The 19,876-nt window shown below is 33.6% G+C and overlaps 1 protein-coding gene and 1 long non-coding RNA gene across 2 annotated transcripts in view; both read right to left on the bottom strand.

Annotated features, from left to right (window-relative positions):
* The window catches only part of TRPM3 (transient receptor potential cation channel subfamily M member 3), a gene marked incomplete at its 5' end in the record, with an annotated part of 447,240 nt that overhangs the window by 364,703 nt on the left and 62,661 nt on the right, over positions 1–19,876 (bottom strand).
* On the bottom strand, positions 3,283–5,194 carry LOC311427550. Its single transcript, XR_014687421.1, has 3 exons — positions 5,059–5,194; positions 3,664–3,720; positions 3,283–3,544 (listed from the first exon to the last, which is right to left on the bottom strand). It is a non-coding gene; the product is annotated as an uncharacterized lncRNA (long non-coding RNA).

The following is a 19,876-nucleotide window of genomic DNA, read 5'->3' as shown; positions in this document are numbered from 1 at the left end:
TTTTTTATCCATGAAATTAGAATATGTGTTGAGTAACAGTATCCATAAAGGCAATTTTCTCACCTAGAAACACATCTACAGGTGCCTGACTTTTGCTCTACAAACCTGCCCTGGGGGTTGCTGCAGATCCAACACATGATCACAGTTTATCTTCCTGTGTTGAAAGTGATTGGGATGTTAAGATAAGAATTGGTGCTCAGCCTCCCTCATAGTAGTATCTACTCCTACGCTGTTATGGGTATGGTATCTCTCCTCAACACAAACCTTCTGCAATTCACATATAAAGGTGAGAAGTCATGACACTGAATTAACTTCTCAGCTAACAAAGTTACTCCTGTTAAGAGAGGGAAAAGCAGGCAATGGCAGTAAGTTGAAGTGGGCAGTGTAGTGGTTGTCACAAACCTGTTCTTTATTTTAGGTTAAAACCTTCAAGCTTCAAACATCCACAGCAGCCATAGTACACTTGGTAAACTTGTCTGTTAGAGAGTGATGCAATCAAGTGCATGGTCATACTGATCAAATCACCTTGAAACTTTCATCTTTAAAGAGTTGTTGGATTCAGTGTTTAGAGATGACTGTATGGTGTAATGTCTCTTCATTCTTTAATATCTTCAATAATTTCAGAATCTAAGACATCTCTCTATATTTCATCAAAGGAAAAAAAGATCCTCAACAAGAGTATTTTGACATGTTATTTTCGTTCTCATTTGAGGTGGTTCAATGTTTGCATGCATATATCATTCTTAAGCGTTACTTCTTGCTCCTCTATTTTTAACTACATTATAAATGCATAAAACCTGCACTGCAGTTAAATTAAGGAATCAAAAAGCTAAGTGCTCAATTGAAAGAGACATTTCCCCAGACTCATGAGAGCAACTATTCAAAACAGTCTGCATGAAGTAAATTCTGTCACTGATTTTGAAAACATGTACTCACATATCCTGACAGTTGCTAATATGGAAACAAACTTCAGCACAAATCCTTAAGCATCATACAAGCATCACATATTTTAATATAACACTACAATGTATTTATGGGGCAAAAAATCTAGACATGACATGGACAGATCAAACATATGAAATTCCTTAAACAGGAAGGCCAGTATGCAAAAAGAATCATATGAAATATAACCAGCTGAAGAATCTGTAAGGTGACTATGGAACTGTAAAGTGCACTCCAGGAGCTGGTATGAGAGGTCCTCAGATATCTAAACCTGCAGACATGCAGTTTAACATCTTTGTCAGTGTCATGGACAGTGGAATTGAGTGCACCCTCAGTAAGTTTGGTGATGACACCAATCTGAGTAGTGTGATTGACATGCTGGAAGAAAGGGATGCCATCCAGAGGGGCCTGGACAGGCTAGAGAGGTGGGCCTGTGAGAATGTCAAGACAAAGGCCAAGTACAAGGTCCTGCACATGAGCTGAGACAATCCCCCGCACAAATATAGGCTAGGCAGAGAATGGATTGAGAGCAATCCTGATGAGAAGGACCTGTGGACGTTGGTTAACAAGAAACTCAACATGCACCAGCAACGTGCTCTTGCAGCCCAGAAAGCCAACCGCATTTTGGGCTGCATCACAAAAAGTGTGGCCAGCAGGTTGAGGGAGGTGATTCTTTCCCTCTGCTCTCATGAGACCCCACCTGGAGCACTGCATTCAGCTCTGGGCTCCCCAGCACAAGAAGGACATGGACCTTTTAGAGCAGGTCCAGAGGAGGGCCACAAGGATGATCAGAGGGTTGGAGCACCTCTCCTATGAAGGACGGGCTGAGGAAGTGGAGGTTGCTCAGCCTGGAGAAGACAAGGCTCTGAGAAGACCTCATTACAGCCTTCTGTTACCTAAAGTGGGCCTACAGGAAAGCTGGAGAGGGGCTTTTTGTCAGGGAGTAGAGTGATAGGACCAGGAAGGATGGCTTTAAACTAAAAGAGGGGCATATCAAATTAGATAGTTGGAATATATTTTTCACTCAGAGAGTGACAAGGCACCGGAATAGGTTGCCCAGAGAAGCTGTGGATGCCCCATCTCTGGAGGTGTTCAAGACCAGTTTGGACGGGACTTTTAGCAACCTGGTCTAGTGGAAGGTTGGAACTAGATGATTTTTAAGGTCCCTTCCTACCCAAACCATTCTATGATTATGAAGCCAGGTCTTCCTTGCTAGACTAAAACCTCCTCAACACTGCCACACAAAGCCCTTCCATATGTGGCAGTCAGTATAGTACAGCAGTAATTCTGTGAGAGGCTGTGTAACTGATATTCTTAGACTCTGGTCCTAAAAGCCTAAATGTGATCAAGCAATGTATGCGCCTAAGAAAGTCCTTTCGTTTCAGTAAGGAACTCCCCTTTTTTAAGCATGTACTCTCTAAATGGCTGGTATACTTAAGTCTCTTATAGCTTTAATTATCCAAATTTTGTACAAAGATATTTTCACTGAATTTAAAAGAGAATTAATATCTTTAAACAGAAACAAAGGAACTCTGCAAATGTGTTAAGAAAATTACCTAGCAAGATACTTAACTTGTCTGAGTTTATCTTTCTTCTCTTCAGGAAAGACTTTCTGATACATCTGAGTACATCTAAATTAATAAATAAATGGCAACTCTTTACTGGGGGAGATATATTTATTATTATTATTATTGGCTAATATGTTGTCACTTACTACTTAAGTCATGCTGAACATGAAAGACCAATGCAAACACTACACTTTCCTCTCTGCATGTCTTAAAGAGAAGCTTAATTCCCTAGTTTCTCAATTATTAGTTAGCAGCTAATCATCAAATTTTTTCCTCTGAAAGGGATCAGCAAACAATAAGCAATCATTCTCACATAACTTACATTACAACAATAAATGTATCTCTATAAAGATATAGACACCGTTAAGAATCTAGTGGAATTATTTTTGTGTTCTATTTGTTTGGGAAAAGCTTTTTGTTGCTGTTTTAACATGACTGTACTTCTCAGTTACAACACCCACTAAGATTTTATGACCAACATTAAGAGAGGATTCAAGGTGATAACAGTGAACATGCTTGAACACTACAAAATCAAATTTGATTGGATATATTCAAGGTGTTTTGTGATGAAATAGCAGTACAGCAAGGGTAGTCAAAAACTCTTTACCTCTGCTTTATATGCTATACTTCAACAGAGAAACACACTGGACTCATAAAGATTAATTTGCTGTAGTCCTGTGCAGAGCACATCAAACAGCATGATAGTAAATTAAAAAAAAGGGACTACAAATAAGGAAGTTACTGAAATAAAGATATTTTTCTGACTTTTAAACATCATATCTTACACAATGGGTTGATCCAGATTTCTTTTTCTCAGAGAGCTCTTAACATTTTTTATTTTTAAGAAAAATGAAATATTTATTTTTATTGACAAATTTCCTATGATTCAATTTTACATTGTCAGATTTAATTAACAATTTTTATGCTTCCTAATCCCAAAGAGTAGATGGGAATTCAGTTTACTCTAAGGTTTCCTGAAGTAAAAGAGTGACATGATGTATTATATCTTTCAGGTGGAAATTTCCATAAAACTCCTGGAAACAGAAGAGTTCAGGAAGTCAAAGTCCATCCGTTAAAATCCTGTGTTCTAAATATAGCTGTTATTTTCCCTCACATACTACATCTATATTTCTCTTTATGGTAGAATACTTACGGAGTAGTTGAAAAAAATGTTTGTACCCTAGGTTGCTGTATCAAGCGTCTTCAGGTCCTACAAAGAGTTTATTAGGGAAGTCAGCATTTTTTCCAGAAATAATATCAAAGAAATAAACAGAAATACCTTGGCTTCCAGAGCAAAACCACTTTGCTATATACAGCACCTCCCACAATGAAAACAACCTCTTTAGGTGCTACAGCAATAGATGAGCCTGGAGTAGCAGAACAAGAACTAAAAGGTTCAGAAGCATCATTCCTGGTGATTGCTGGGGGCAATGTTGCCTGTGGCCATTGAGAGGTCAGAATGGAGGGGAGCAAGCTGGGACTGGAGGGGAAGGCAGGGAGAAATGGAAAATAGAAAGAGTAGTTAAGGAATGATCCTTTCCACAGAAGATATTATGATGATATTGTACAAAATGCTTCACAAAGAAAGTAAACATTCTAAAATAAAACAAATCACTAGATATAACATAAGATTAAATCAGCAAATTATTGTCAAATTATTTGTAAATTTGAAATGTTGTTAATACAACCTTGTATATATTAATGGACTAAGTTACTGCAGTTTTGTCATTAATACTATAAGTGATTGAATTGCTTATTCGGTCTTCTGGTTTAACCTTTCATTATTTAATAAAAAAAAAAAATACTGAAACTTTTTTTTTTTTTTTTTTGCTTGAAAGTGTTCTACTGAGATTTTATAATACTCCTGAAGTTTCTTCAAGTATTCCCAAATATGTTTCCATTCAAGGATGAAGAGATGCACCTGACAGATTCATATCTCTCTGATTAAGTATACTGGTGTGTTCTTGTCTATTATTCTACCTCAAGATGAAATACTCAAATCACCGTGAAATAGGTCACATATTCTTTTCATTTTGAAGTAAGAAAATAAAGGTGCTTTTAACTTTGGGAAAAAAAAAAAAAAAAAAAAAAAAAAAAAAAAAAAAAAAAAAAGGTCTGGTTTTTATAAGCGTGTATTTTTCATGGTTTTAACAGTACCATACTCAGTGGCCAAAAGGAATTTATTTTGTTCTTGATAAGCAATGGGTTTTGTTCTTGATCAAGCCCTTATACCAGACAAACAACCAGAATTATTGTTTTAAACAAGAAACTAAAGTAAAAATTATACTGAAAGAGCTGCACTGTGAGGCATCAGCAGTGCATACCCCTTTGGTACACCCCTGCTGGAGTCACAATACACACGTGCATCTCCTTTTGGAACCCTGCCACCATCAGATTCCAGTTTTGGGGAAGAAGATGCACCTGCAGAACTAACTACTGCTGCAGTGAAAGATGTTGCAGTACAAGATGCCATCTTCTGTGCTACCCAGAAATATTTTGTGTGACCTCCACCCAGCTATGCACAGGCTTAACCTCCAGTCAAACATACCAGTCCATAGCACAGGTAAGCAGAGAAATGAGGGCAATTGAAGAAAAAAGCCTTGCTGGCTCTTGAGAGAGGAAGGAGCTGGCATAGCCTTTCTCCCCACCCTCAGCACAGATGGACTTTGCTTGCAAATGTGAAGGATGCCAACCATCTTTCACTGCAGGTGACTCACATTTGGCATCGCCAGCACACCCACCCACCCACCCAACTAAGGCAATTTGTCCCACCTACTACTGGGGTGGATGGTCTCTCTAGATGGTCAAGACTACAGGAGAGAGTTTTCTTTCTGTTTTGCTCCCCTGGTTGGCTTGCTGGTGTCAGCTCAGCTCTGCTCTCAGATCACGGAAGTGTAGACAGTGAAGAGAAGTGATGGAGGAAAAAGCCAAAAGATCCACCCCAGAAAAAATAAATAAATAAATAAATAAATAAATAAATAAATAAATAGGTCTTTCAACAAATTGAATTTTCAATGATTTATCAAACAAACACTTGTGATGCTGGAAGACTATATTTGTACAAGAACCTAGATAATTTTGTCTGTCAAAGTGCTAAAAGAATTTTTATCACACTTATTGTTCTAGGTAAATGCAAAATACGCAAGTACACAGAGACCCTTTTGAATTTCATCTTTCCACGCTTCATTAAAAATCTAAAATTCAGACACCCATGTTATTTTTTTCCTGCAAGTTTAAGATAGGCTTTTACTCTTACAGGCACTGTAGCATTAAACAAAGCATTAAAATAATCTGTTTTGTGTAAATCAGCTTATTAAAAAGCTCTTTACTGGAAAATAAATAAATAAATAAAAAATTGAAAGATGCCATCAAGTGGTTAAAGGCAGGAAAAAGCTAATATAAAGCTGGAGGTAGCATTCAACTACAATGACATCTAGTGGTATAAAATATCAAAGCTGTAGAACAAGTTTTGAAAACTAAAAAGGGATATTTTGTTACTCAAATTCCAATTAATTGATATTATGATTCAAAATATATTTTAGTAATTCAGTTGTACCTTATTACTTTTTTTCATTTAAAAACATGGCATAGAACACCATCCAGTGTTATTAGTAATTCAGCATGTCTGTTGCTTACAAAAATAGTTTTAAAACAAGAATAACTTAAAGATTAAGAATATGCTTCTATGTACCCTATGAATTTTAAATTAATATTTCTTGTATAACTGTTACATGAGCTTTTAAAGGTAGCTTGATTCATGTACCCTAATAGGTTTTAATATAAAAACATTTTTTTTAAGGAATGCTATGTATAGAGGGTTTTAGAATAACTATTAAAATACTCTATGGACTATAAATTGGATAATTGATAAATTTTATTTCTGCAGAATCATATTATTTTCATCATCGACAACACAACTGTGTTGTGTTAATGATTGAGTACTCTCATAAATTAAGTTTTATTTATTTTAGGTAAATACTAACTGAAGAAGAAAGGGGTAATTTCTATGTTTTCTTATAGGCCTTACATACTTTTTACAAATTTTGTATATAACATATCATCCTCTATGTCCTTGAATTGAACATTAATAAGAATTATAGCATTAGTACAACACATCATGTATCTGTGCAAATAAATACATAAATGACAATCAAGAAGACTATACATTTCTGCTCAGCAATGTGGCATCTCTGGCACCAGTCACCAATGGCCCTCTGCTGAAAAGACCCAGACATCAGCTCTGCAGATTTTTATGTGAATCTCTTTCCAAACTATGTGAGATAAAAAGAACAGTAGATTTATGAAACATGTCCTAGATGTTTCCTGTAGGATGTCCATCCTACAGTTCCAGCCTTAGGTGTCAAGATTGTGAAAGTATTGGACACACATAATCTTATTTTAAAATATATAAATTTTATATAATCAAACCAAAGAATAACAGACTACTAATATTTTCTACTACAAAGAATAATAGATTACCAATACATTCATTCTGAAAGAATAATTCTGATATATACATGTATACACAGATTTTTCTTTTTAATTTAGTTTAGGATAAACTGAAAATATAATAAATAGAGGAAACACCTCCAAAAGAATGAACAAAAAAATCAGAGTAAGCATGAAGAAGTTGAGGATTAAGAAATGGAGAGCAAGAGAGAGAAAATACAGGTTTTGATGTGATACAACATATTATAGAGTTTGGACATGCAGTTTAATCATCTTACTAGATGGTGTCAAATAATGCCTCCATTACAGGTTTTTGTTTAGCTAAGGTTTAGCTAAACAACACATACACTATTATTGTACTATTACAGGAATTTTGCAACTGCATATACTCAGATATTTCGCAATATATCTGCAATCACTATTGCAGAATAATAACTCCCCCCAGTTGCTGTCCTTTTGTGGACCTATTAAAGGTTCACCTTTAATATAGGTGTTTAATTAAGGGAATTGAGCATCTGTGTCTAACAGGAGCATCCTGTAGTATGATTTCACAGGAAAAGGTTCTTATCTGTATTAAACAAGTTAAATCCTTAAAAGGATGCTGTAGAAACTTGATGCCAGACCCCATCCATCATCCAGAAGCATTTCTGTTAGACAGTCTTTGACGGTAGCCCAAACCCAACAAAATATGTTAATAAAAACATAACTCAAACTATATGTAAATAAAATAGTTATATGAACATCATCTGTACTGTACTAGTTTCCTGGCTGTATTGAGAAATATTCTGAAGACAGTAGATCTATCTGTTCTTTATATTAAAAAAATTTTATTTTTATTTAAGTAAATGTTCAAGCATAAGTAATGTTAATTTAAATAAATATTTTTCTTTTAAGTTAAATTTGTAGTAGTCTATAGTACTATAATGTGATGTTGACGTTTTCAGATTTTTTTTATTTTTTTTTTCACTACAACAAATTCCCAGTTTCTAGGAAAAAAAAAAATATGGTTTCTAAACACACAGACAAATCACTAAGAAGAAGGGGTTGTGTAGTGGGGGAAATATCTTAGAATCTTTGGGTAATGTTCAGCAGAGAGTGGGTGTATTTTTTTTTTTTCTTAAATAGGCAGATAAAATCTGGTTGTGAAGCATTTTGACAAAAAAAAATAAATCAATTTGTATGATAACAGAACAAGTTGTTCTTTCTGCCTAACATTCAACACCCACCTAAGTCTCTCAAATGCAAACTGAGTGTGTATCCTTCTTTTGTATGAATTAAGAAATAGCTGACTTTCAATTTTCTTAATGCAGATGCTGGAAAGGTTTTTGCCCAATTCCACTGTTTTTCTCGTTCTGTATTGCTGATTTTTCTGCAAAATATTATTCATATAATAATATTCATTACAAGATCATTCATCTTGTGATTTCTTTAGAAAAATTGTATTAGGTATAGAAAGAAAATTGTGACTAAGTTTACTTAGTTATGTAAACACATAATATTAATATTTTTAAATTAATCTTTTTTAAAACAACAGAATTACATAATGAAAAAGGATGCTTATTTATTTATTTATTTATTTTATGTGTGGAACAAAATGGAAATTATTGCACTGAATAATACCTTAACAAATATTAATGATATTTCACTGGGACATTAGGAGCCAGTGTTACAAAAGTTTAGTAATCAGAGTGGAAGCATTTGCATTACAGAGAAGGAAAAGTTTGGGGGGAAAAAAAAATAAAATAAAAATCACATTTAACATAGATATGTTTTTCAGGATCTACTGAAATGTGATTTTTATGGTCTGCCTCATTTGGTGAACAGTGATAGCCACTAAGTGAAATTTTAATGCTGGTTTATGACTAAAAAAAAAAACAACATAGGTTTTCTATCAAAAGTTTGAGAAAATGGTATAGATTTTCAATCAATATGCCAATTTATGCTGCATGAAACACATGCATGAAATCCATACAACTGTGGCCAGTAAATTCCACGTGTAAAAGCAGAATTAGCATTTTGAATAGATTTAATCATTTTTTTTTTCTGCATTTCTTAAGCTGTTGTGCATTGTTGCTAAATAGCAAGTTCTTGGGTAATATTGCTCTTGCACACCCTGTTAGTTTCACAGGAATTCCAATAGACAGTATCCTGAAATATTCAAATACAAGCTGCTGCAGAAAATAACAGAAGTTAAAAGAAGCAGCACTATTAAAGTGCTGAGAAAGTTACACTTACAAAAAAGTAGAGTCTAAACCATACAGCTTAATGCAATATTGGTTACTGAATCAGGGTCAAGCTTTATTGAGTGAGTCATGATTGCATTAAAGATTTGATTATTTTTTCGAGTTTTCAATTTCCCTACTCTCAGCATTATTCGTCAAAATTATTTACTCAGATTAAAAGTTGGTTTTCTCAGTCTGTTCTCTCATCTCAATATTTCCTTGAATATAATGTCTGACAACCTAAAAATATTAACAAGTCTTAAGCAATTTAGGGTATTCTTCAGCCTGAGCCCAAAGACAATAGAGAGCCATCTCTATTGTTCTATCACACAAGCACGAGACTACTACTTAAACCAACTACTTTAGAAGTTGCTAGTGTAACAAAGAGTTACATTATGCCCAGAGAAATATAATTTATGTATTAGTCATATGAGTCAGAGATAGGGAGTTTTGAATTTGTCACAGCTTGTAGGACACTAATGAATTTTTTTCTTATGCTAATTCTTCAAATGAAGAAATGGTTCAATCCCGTTGTAAATATTTAGGAGAATAGAAATGAAATAAATTAACTTTATGCTGAACGAGATTCAAAAAGATAGGAAAAAAATGGAAAAGTAGAAAAGTGACCCAATTTGCTAAAGGCTGACTCCCAGCAAGAAGGAAGAGAGAAATCATCAGGAAGCTATTTTCAGCCCTTGTCTTCAGTTAGGTGGCGAAACAGAATAAAAAGGATAGATAACTACAGGGTAGATAAGGGTAGATAAAAAAAAAAAAAAAAAAAAAAAAAAAAAAAGGTAGATAACCACATTATGGGTCCTGAGGGAGAGAAAAAGTGTGTGTGAGGGGAGGATGGGGGGCTGGGGGGGGGGAGACAGCAAAACAAAAAAACACTAATTTCCACTATTTTCTACACTTAATGAAAGAAATTTCTTCTTCTGAATAATGAAGAGAGAAAGAATTGTTTCCAAGCCTACACTTGCTTTAAAGTTTATGCTTTAAGCTTTAAATGCTTTAAGCTACATTTGCCTCAGATTGTTTGAGCAAAAGTTTGGACTAGAGGACTCCTTAATTCACTGTCAGTCTCAATTATCTCATGATCTTATCTTACAATACCATATTTTTGTTGGATAAATGGCAGTAAAACCTCTGTGCCTATCTATTCATATTTGTCTTAAATGAAGTGCTTATAGAAAAAAAAAAAGGAAAAAAAAAAAGAAAATAATGACTTTTCAATCTTAAAATTTCATAATAATATTGTGCAAGTTATTTTTAGCACTAGGCAAAAGTAGATTTTTCATTTCTCCTTCTCTTAGCATAGTGTTTTCCTTCAGCTGTAAATTAATATACTGGCAACAAGTAAAGATTATTCTGTGTAGCTAACCTTCTTAGAGATAAAGCATATTTCCTTGGATATTTTTGTCTCAACTATTACTATCATATTAAGTGGAGGAAAACAGTTGTAGCTGTTATGATCTGTGACTACATTCTCCTAAGATTTAGGAAAGTAGAGAGGAAGAATGATATTGGCTTTCTTGGTATAAGCATATGATCTTCTTGTTTTTATGATTGTTGCCCAGTGTTAAGCCTACATATTTTGTGTGCTGTCAATTCTTTTAATATAGTATATTCGAATACTATAAATTGCTCTATAGTTAGTAATAAAGAAAATATTTCTGTTTTCTCTGAAATCAGAAAAATATTCTGATTTCAGAGAATATGTAGAGTACACAAAAATAAATTTACTTGCACTATAAACTCAAGGATTATTACTATTCTGAGAGAAAAGATAACTTTTAATTAAAATTAAAATCAATAAAAAAATATTTTAAAAACCTGAGTATCTACGATTTTTCTAAACAAGTCTATCTAAGTACTTGTAATATAAATACAGTGTTATATAATATGTACTCCAGCTAGTTTTTCATTTTAACATTATTCTTTAAAGTTTTAGGCCACTCTTATATATGCAACCTGTTTAGGTTGCATATTTTCTGTGAAACGAAATACATTCTCTATTCATATAGTTGCCTTTAAATATTCTTATACATTGTCCAATATTCTACCACTTATTACCAATCTTATGTTGTAAGAAATTATATATGCTCTTAAAATGAATTTTTAGGTATATTTTGCATTATTCAATGCAACTAAAATATAGGTATGAAACATTAGGTTGTGCTTGTCTGTTGAAGGATTTATCACTTGTTCTTTAGATTTGTGCATCTACCGGTATTTGCTAACTACAGTAGCTTTTTGTTATACATACGTTTATTCATTTATTTAATTCAGGCACAGAAAAACCAAACCAAAGCAAAGCAAAGCAAACCAAACCCCCAAAAAATAAAATAACAACAACAGTGTTCTGTTTTATGTCATGTGGGTATTCATGCTGTAAACCCTGCTTTCAGTGTATAATGAAATAAAAATAAATTTCAAAATATTTATCTTTCACTAAACATTTTCTTCTAACAAGAGTGTCTAAGGAATGTCTAGCACTATTAAACTTAACTGATTTTCCATATTGGCACAAATCTCAATTTAAAACCAATTTCTGCTAGAGAAAAACAAAAATGACTGTATCTAAAATGAAGATAGTCCTACAGATGCATGTGCATTAAAACAGTAGAGATAAGAATGCCATGCTGCTTATGATGACAAAAAAGGGACCTCATATTCTCCTTATTGATCAGCTGACAAGGCAGAGTCAGTTGACTCTTCTAAGTATGGGAACATTTGGTACATTACTACTACATTGCACGCTCAACATCCCTAAAACTGCAACAAGTACCCAAAAATCACTTAGAAAGAGATCCCTCCCATCTCAATGCTCTCACGAGGCAAAAGGTTTTTCTCTTTGCCCTAAGTAGCAAATATATTAACTGCTTTCTCCACAAGAAGTCCTCCCTGACTGTTCATATTGATTTGGGCCTTGTATGGAGTTATACATACATACAGTTACACTGAGAATTGTACTGCCACGTAACCGTTGGGAACAATGCAGAGAAAACAGACAAAATTAGTGTTAAATAATCACTGTTAAAAGAAAAAGAACAGGGAACCAGAATCTTTACTTTAGGTCTGAGGCTTCACTTTCACAGCCACAGATCTGAAATGGTTTTAGAAATGGGCCATACTGAACACTTTGAAACTGTTGGAAGCTTTCTTTTGTATCCTTTCTCACAGCACCATTGTGGGAAAGGGGAATTTCCAAGTTGGATAAGGAGGGCAGACATTAGTGGGAGAGGTCAACAGGAGAACTGCAACTTGCCTCACCTGATGCTACAGGTGTCCAAAAAGTTTCAAAAACCCATCAAAGTACCCTCAAGGCTGTTGACGGAAACATACCTGGAAGGTGTATTAGCTTAAATTATCTGGCTGTCTGCCAAAAAAACAATTGAGGAGTAACACCTCTCCTCAACATCTTTCTGCTCTCCAGAAGCTGTGAGTGCTTTTAGACTTTGATTATGCAGCTGGAACTTTTCTCCTGGAACAGGTCACAAGTCAAGCAAATGAAAATGGCCCCAACAAGTACAGAACATTCAACGAGGTGGGACTATGCCAAGACTGTTGCTCAAGCACCTTTGTACCCAAGCAAATGAGACACACATACATGTACTGCAATGTGGCTTTCTGTCAGAAATATATGGTTCAATAGCAGCATATCAAAACTAACGTTTCCGAAAACATTTCACTCTTAATACACTAGGGTCCTAACATTTCTGAAGATTTCTTTTCAATATATGGGAAGGCAAGGCAAGGCAAGGGCATTAAATTAGGCATAGTGATGTTTTAAAAAATATATCTTCTTCATTAAAGTGTTAAAAATTCATCTCATTCATTTTAAACCAATAAAAATCAGATCTACTTTAAATGTATTCTAAAGAAAAAGAGAAATTGGAAATTATGATTGAAATATATTGTATGTAAACACAAACAGGTTTTATGCATTTGCACACTGTCACTGAGACCAGCAGCAAAGTACAGAACAATAAATTTTGATTATTCTTGGCTGTCTTTCTCTTTCCTAATACTTAAAATAAAAAACATGGACATCTAGTGTCTGGAAATAGGTAGCATGATGGTGCCCAAGGAAGTCTTAAAAAACAAATTATCTCTCATCATATATAATAAAGACAAAATACTGTAATTTCTTGCATTGCAGGTTTTGCATGAAATGGTAACAAGGCTATTGTTACATGTGACAGAAATATTGAAGCAGTATGTTAAATTAAATGTTTATGCTGAAAATGAAGAAACATTATGAGCCAAGTAGGGAGAATAATCTACTTTCTGTTTGAACCTTTCTAGGATCTGTACCACAAATTTGTTATCATACTGCACCTCCAGAATCTGCAAGGGAAAGTATTATTTACACAGTTTTATACAGGATGTCTCCAGAACAAAAGATGCTCTCTTAATAATATTTTAGCAAGTGACTGATTATCATTGTTGAACACAACTGCTTGTTAATCTACTCTTAGAAAAAATATAAATAGTGGCAGGATTAATTTGAGACCTCATGTGTAATTTCTTGACTCTTTGAGGGCCCACTACTCAAGCAGTTTTTCCTGCAATGTCTCACTTGTTTGATTTGATTTGATTTGATTTTCTCTTGTTCTTTTCTCTTTTTCTCTGGCCTATATTTACCCAGGTTGTCAGAGAGCCCTTTAAATTCAGTTCCTCTCTGTCATGCTGGTTCTTACTCCCTTAGAAATGAATTTCTTCTTCACCCTTGAGGAACTGAGGGTACTAAACTCCAGGGTACCACACACCACCCAAGCTTCTACCAAGGAGCCTTGGACACAGGAGCTCCCCAGAAGCAGTGATGTTTGCATCTTTATAAGGATGGCTTCCTAAGCATGCGGTCAGGAAACAAGGAGGAATTAAAAAGCTTATGTATCTCTGCTTCTATAGCCCTGTTTATGTAAACTGATGAAAGATATAGATCGTTAAAGATTGCCACAAAAAATAAAATAAAATAAAATAAAATAAAATAAAATAAAATAAAATAAAATAAAATAAAATAAAATAAAATAAAATAAAATAAAATAAAATAAATAAAATAAAATAAAATAAAATAAAATAAAATAAAATAAAATAAAATGCTCTTCCTCTATTTTAAGGTCATTTATTTCTCTTTGTAATTATGCATATATCTTTGCATAAGGACAACACAAATCTCCTGAAGTTAACAAGGTATTACATGTAAAGAAATGCCACTATATGAGTAAGGTGCATGACAGAAAATCAATAAATAGAAATATACACTCTGTGTTACTTTGGTTTGAAAATAATTTGCTACTATACCGTTTTCAAAAAATCCAAGAGATAAATACTGACAGATTGTAAATTATACTTCAAGAACAATTTTTATTACAAATAACTGCACTTAAAATGTGACCAGGCAGCAAGGTGGTAAAGATCAGAAATGTATTTTTAAATAGTTTTTTGTTCCTTTTTTTCAATAGTTTTGTTGTTGTTGTTTTGAAAGATTTGAAAGTGTAATGCTATGTGCCAGGCCAGCAGTGTCCCAAATCCAAACATGATTCATATGTAATGTGTGTGTGTATATATATATATATATATATATATATATATATATACATACATACATATATACACTTACAACATGGAGCAGCTTTGTGTTTGAGATAGTATTTCCATTTGTTTGAGATAGTGATTCCATCATTTCTGTCATTTCCATCATTAAGTAATGATGCTAACAAGAACCTATTATGATATAGGTATTTTTATCTTTGTAAATAATTAAATTCCTTCTGTTTATCTATAGCCGGATGCACTTTTATCAGAACCAATGTTTTAAGAAAAAAAAAATCAAAGATTAGTTGTAGAGATATAAGAACACATGTGACTATTGCCTAACAAAATGAATGCTGATATAGCAGAGGAAATTGTACTTTTTCCCAATTTATTTCAATGATTCTTTATGAAAAAATATGAAGGAATATCTTTGAGCATATAATAATATAAGAATGCAGAACAGCACTTTCTCTTTGTAGAAAGGAAAGAAAAGGCCTTTTCTGACAAGTTTGCATGCTTAAATTAAATCATTTTCTCCTAATTTAATCTTTAACATAACATCTAAACATTTATCTGCCTAGTTCTTCTGAAAAAGAGAAAAATAAATTAGTTTTGCTGCCTTTAAAAGCAAGTTACTTGCACAGAATGTTGACCTTTCCGGTCATTGTATCCATGGATGCATACAATTTCATATGCAAATTGTTGCCAGATTCTGAAAAATGTATCAATTTGTAAAGCTTATATTTATTCTAGAATTACTAAGATTTTTTTTTTTTTAATGGCATTACTTAATTTTCTTTATCCCCTTTCCTTATGATCTTATTAATTCCTTTATAAAACAATTAAAATATATCCAACATACATATTATTTTTGGAAAGGACAGGTAACTGGGGGAAAAAAAAAAAAAAAAAAAAAAAAAAGGGAGGGAAAAAGAGGAAATATCATGAATATCATGATTTAGATCTCTTTTTTTTTTTTTTTCCAGAAAATATATTTTTTTCTGTACTTGTATATAATAACAATGTTATGATTAAAATAAATAAATAAATAAAATTGTGGTACTTTGTACCACTGTACTGTCCAATGAGAAGAGACATATTTGTACTGAAAATTTCCATATCTCTCATACTTCTGGTTTAAGAATAACTTTCAGGTAATATCAGACAATATATCAATGCTTCAACAAAAGAAGACATACAGATTTACTGAGTGGCTGGTTTGTTGGTTTGATTGTGTTTGAAATGTTGTTTGGGTAATTAATTAATTAATTAATTTTGAGCATATAACTTTAATATTATTACAACTACCCTCTTTGCATTCTTCTATCAGGTTCTATTTGCTCCAGCAAAGAAATTCCTTGTGCCCAGTTTCATAGTCATTCACCACACATTCCTTTGCTATTGTATCCTTCATGTTGTCATCTCCTCTGATTCCCAGCAATACTTTCTCTTAAAGCACAAAAGAAGCACATTTGTGGTCTGTTCAGTGATGCTCTCACAGGATGCCCAAGTCCAGATGTTTTTTCTTACACTTTGTTGTTGACTTTGTCCTACATGTAGAAAGTAAATCCTGAACACAAAAGTCACATTCGTGCTATTAAAATCACTAATAAAATTCTAAAAAAAAAAAAAAAAAAAAAAAAAAGAGAGAGAAAATATCAAGAAAAGGTTTAGTTTTGATCCTGCAGAAATTTGCAAAACCTGACACTTAGCTCTAACTGTAATCAATCTTCACATTCAGCAGCACCACTTGTGTTTAAAAGTCAAGCTCATACACAATCATGTTTTAGAATCCAAGCCTATAAAAAAAATGAATAATTGAGATTTTTACCTAGTAAATTATTGTTAAAGTGAGAGTACTTTTGTGCATGTCTTCAGAGCATGCTGCCACCCTGGCTGCAGGGACACTGCTGGGGTGCAGATGGCAAGTGGATCCCCATTGGTGAAAAAAGGACAGACGTGGGAAGTTCCACCTGCTAACATAGGTACTCTTACGCCTACAGAGAACCATCCTGATATACTAAATAAATACTTTATCCAGCCTACAGAGTGTACAAAACTGAACTATATTTATCAGAGCTAGTCATTTATGAAAATGAATGAAATGAAATATATTTGGAGTTTCTAGCTCCAATCTGAACTGCATCATCACATCAGATGGCAAAAATCACATCATGGAGAACTTGTTCAATGAACAGAAAACATTCTGTTTCCTCAGCCTCTAAAAGAAAGCTTTGACAGACTAGTTTGAAAATGTTCCTGGAATATGCATCCATGACATTCAACCTGATGGTGATGTTTCATGCAAGCTGATTTTATTTCTGCTAAATTAGTCAGTGAGATGTAAAGTAGCAGCAAAAACAGTTTATAAACATAGAGCAGCTTTCACCTTTCCTATATAGATCTGCGTCTTTTCCTAATACAAATTGTGCCAAATAATTACAAAGCTGTTTGTATATTTATCTACTTATGTAGAAAATTTCAAAGCAGAATTACAAGTTTAGAAGCTATTGGCAGCAGACATCTGTTATACCATCTGTACAAAAAAAAAAAAAAAACAAAAAAAAAAAAAAAAAAACTTTCAGAGTAATTTTTTCTTTCTTTCCTTTATGTTGTTTTGATTTAAGACTTCTATACCACTGAAATCATAGTCAGTGCTATTTATACTTCACAATGGAAGAATACAATATGAACCTATTTTTTAAAATTATATCTTAATGAAGTGGTAAAGAAGCAGTTTGATCATAGTATAATAGTACTGATGTGAGGACATGAAAATATGTTATCAAATATAAAACAATATGTATCAGCTAGAAGCAGAAATAAAACAAGGAGTAAACAAGCTACAGTGGTGTCCCTGAATTTCTGTCTGGGCTTAATTCAGTAACCCCTCTATATAAACTTTTAGAACATAAAGAAAAAACTACATTCCTCAGACTCTAGAACATAGCAACCACAAAGGTGAAGAGTGTTAGAAGGACAAAAACTTGTAACTAAATAATAAATGTTGCTTTGAAAAAAAAAAAAAAAAAAAAAAGAAGGAGCTGTATCTTTGATGTCTTCACAAAGGTTTATATTGTCAGTTAAGAAACACCTTTGAGAAGCAAAGTGAAGGCAATGCATCCAATTCATCACTGAAGAGAAGGGAGGGTCTGGAAAAAAATGATGCATTAATACACTATGTCAAATGGCATCTACCTAAAGACTTACAGAAGACTGGAAAAGTTAATAAGGACTTCTAATTTCTCACTACTAACAAGCAACTATTCATTAGGGCTGAAAAGTATAAAAAGTTATACCCTTCTGGGCATAGAGCAACTTTTCATGTAACTAGTAAAATACATAAAAGATTCACTGAATTGCCCACGTTTTTAAACTGGTCATTAAAAACTAACCATTTCTAAGGCTGTTATAAAGGAGTAATATGGCAGGAATTTCTGGAACAGATGACAGATGTGTAAGAAAACAGATTCAGTTTTGGTTATTGAGCAGCATCACAAAAACACTTAATCATAAATGTTTGGCTCCCACGTTCAGTTCATAACTGGATCATTATTCAACTGCTAAGCTGGAAAAGATAGCAGACAGAAACAGATCATTCAAAGTATGCAGTCCACTGTGTTGCCATAGCCACCATCAAATTTCAGACAAACTTGCGTATTATTATTATTATTTATTTATTTATTTATTTATTTATTTATTTTTCAGAGACAATAAGTATTATGCACTGCAGTTTATCTACTGAAAGGCTCATAGTAAATCCCATAAACAAATATGCTTGCTGAGGCACCTAAGTAGTACTTTTTATTCATGGTGGCTTCTCTGACTGGTTATAAAAGCAAATATATCCCTAGTTCCAGTTTCAGCATTTGATCTTGTCAGCAGTCCTTATAGCAGAGCTACTTTTGAGATGGGAAGCCAAAAGTTACCAGTCACCAGTGCCCTAAAAATATCAAAAAAAGCTGTTGCTAATGATAAAGTCACAAGAAACTTCTTCAATACTGTAAGGTTGCTAATGAATGACTGATGCTGAACTGAACTGCTTAAGATTACAATTAAGAATTAATGGAAGCAGCAAGGAATTTACAATTTATCTCTCAAATACTCATTGCTAGTGGAAGAAACTCTCACGATGGATAGATGTGAAATAACACTTGATTTATAAAAGAGAAACTCTACCTCTTATATTTTTTTGAGCATGTCCAAGTGGTAGCTATTAGAAAATGAACTTACAGTACCTCTAAATTCACTAAGAAATAGTTACTTTTTTTTTTTTTTTTTTTTTTTTTTTTTCCAAAATAATTACAGCGTGCCAAGGAGTTATAAGATGAATGGTACTATCTTGGACCAGAATCATGCAAAAATTAGTATAAACATAATATAAAAAATTTGATTTGATTGGCCAATTTTCATCCTAGCAAAACAAAGAAAACCAATATCCTTTCCTTTCCTCACCTCCAACACTAATGGGGAGAGCTGACCATATGAGGTCCAGTGTACGTTGACTTTTTTTATACTGGTATATAACAAAAGAATTTCTGGAAGATGGTTAAGGTTAATGTGTATAAGGACCTATCACTAATCACAGAACGTAGCCTTTTATGTACTAAAATGCTGTAGAAATGAAGCAGCTCCAACAGCAGATATTCAAAAAGAAAACACTTATCTGAGGTTTTTTAAAATATTTGTTAGCAATCCATAAATACAGATTTCATTGCCTGCCCACCAGCTGTCTGAGGTGACAGAAACCTATTCCACTGTGTAATTGTTTTCATGTCAAAGACCTTTTGTAGTCTTAAGCTTTTTTTGGTACAAAAATAAGACAAGGATCTGGAAAGAGTCCAGCAGAGGGCAACAAAGATGATACAGGGCCTGGAGCATCTCCCCTATGAGGAAAGGCCTGGGTCTGTTCAGCCTTGAGAAAAGACTGAGAGGGGATCTTATGAATGTATATAAATACCTGAACTGTGGGAAACAAAAGGATATGGTCAGTCTCTTTTCAGTGGTTTGTGGGGACAGGACAAGGGGCTATGGCCACAGCATGGAGTACAGGAACTTCCATACCAATATGTGAAAGAATTTCTTCACAGTGAGGGTGACAGAGCACTGGAACAGGCTGCCCAGTGAGGTTGTAGAGTCCCCTTCTCTGGAGAT

The sequence above is a fragment of the Aythya ferina genome, assembly GCF_964211825.1.
Source record: "Aythya ferina genome assembly, chromosome: Z".
Classification (NCBI taxonomy): Eukaryota; Metazoa; Chordata; class Aves; order Anseriformes; family Anatidae; genus Aythya; species Aythya ferina.
The sequence above is the reverse complement of the archived record's forward strand: the minus strand, read 5'-3'. Positions and strand labels throughout refer to the sequence as shown.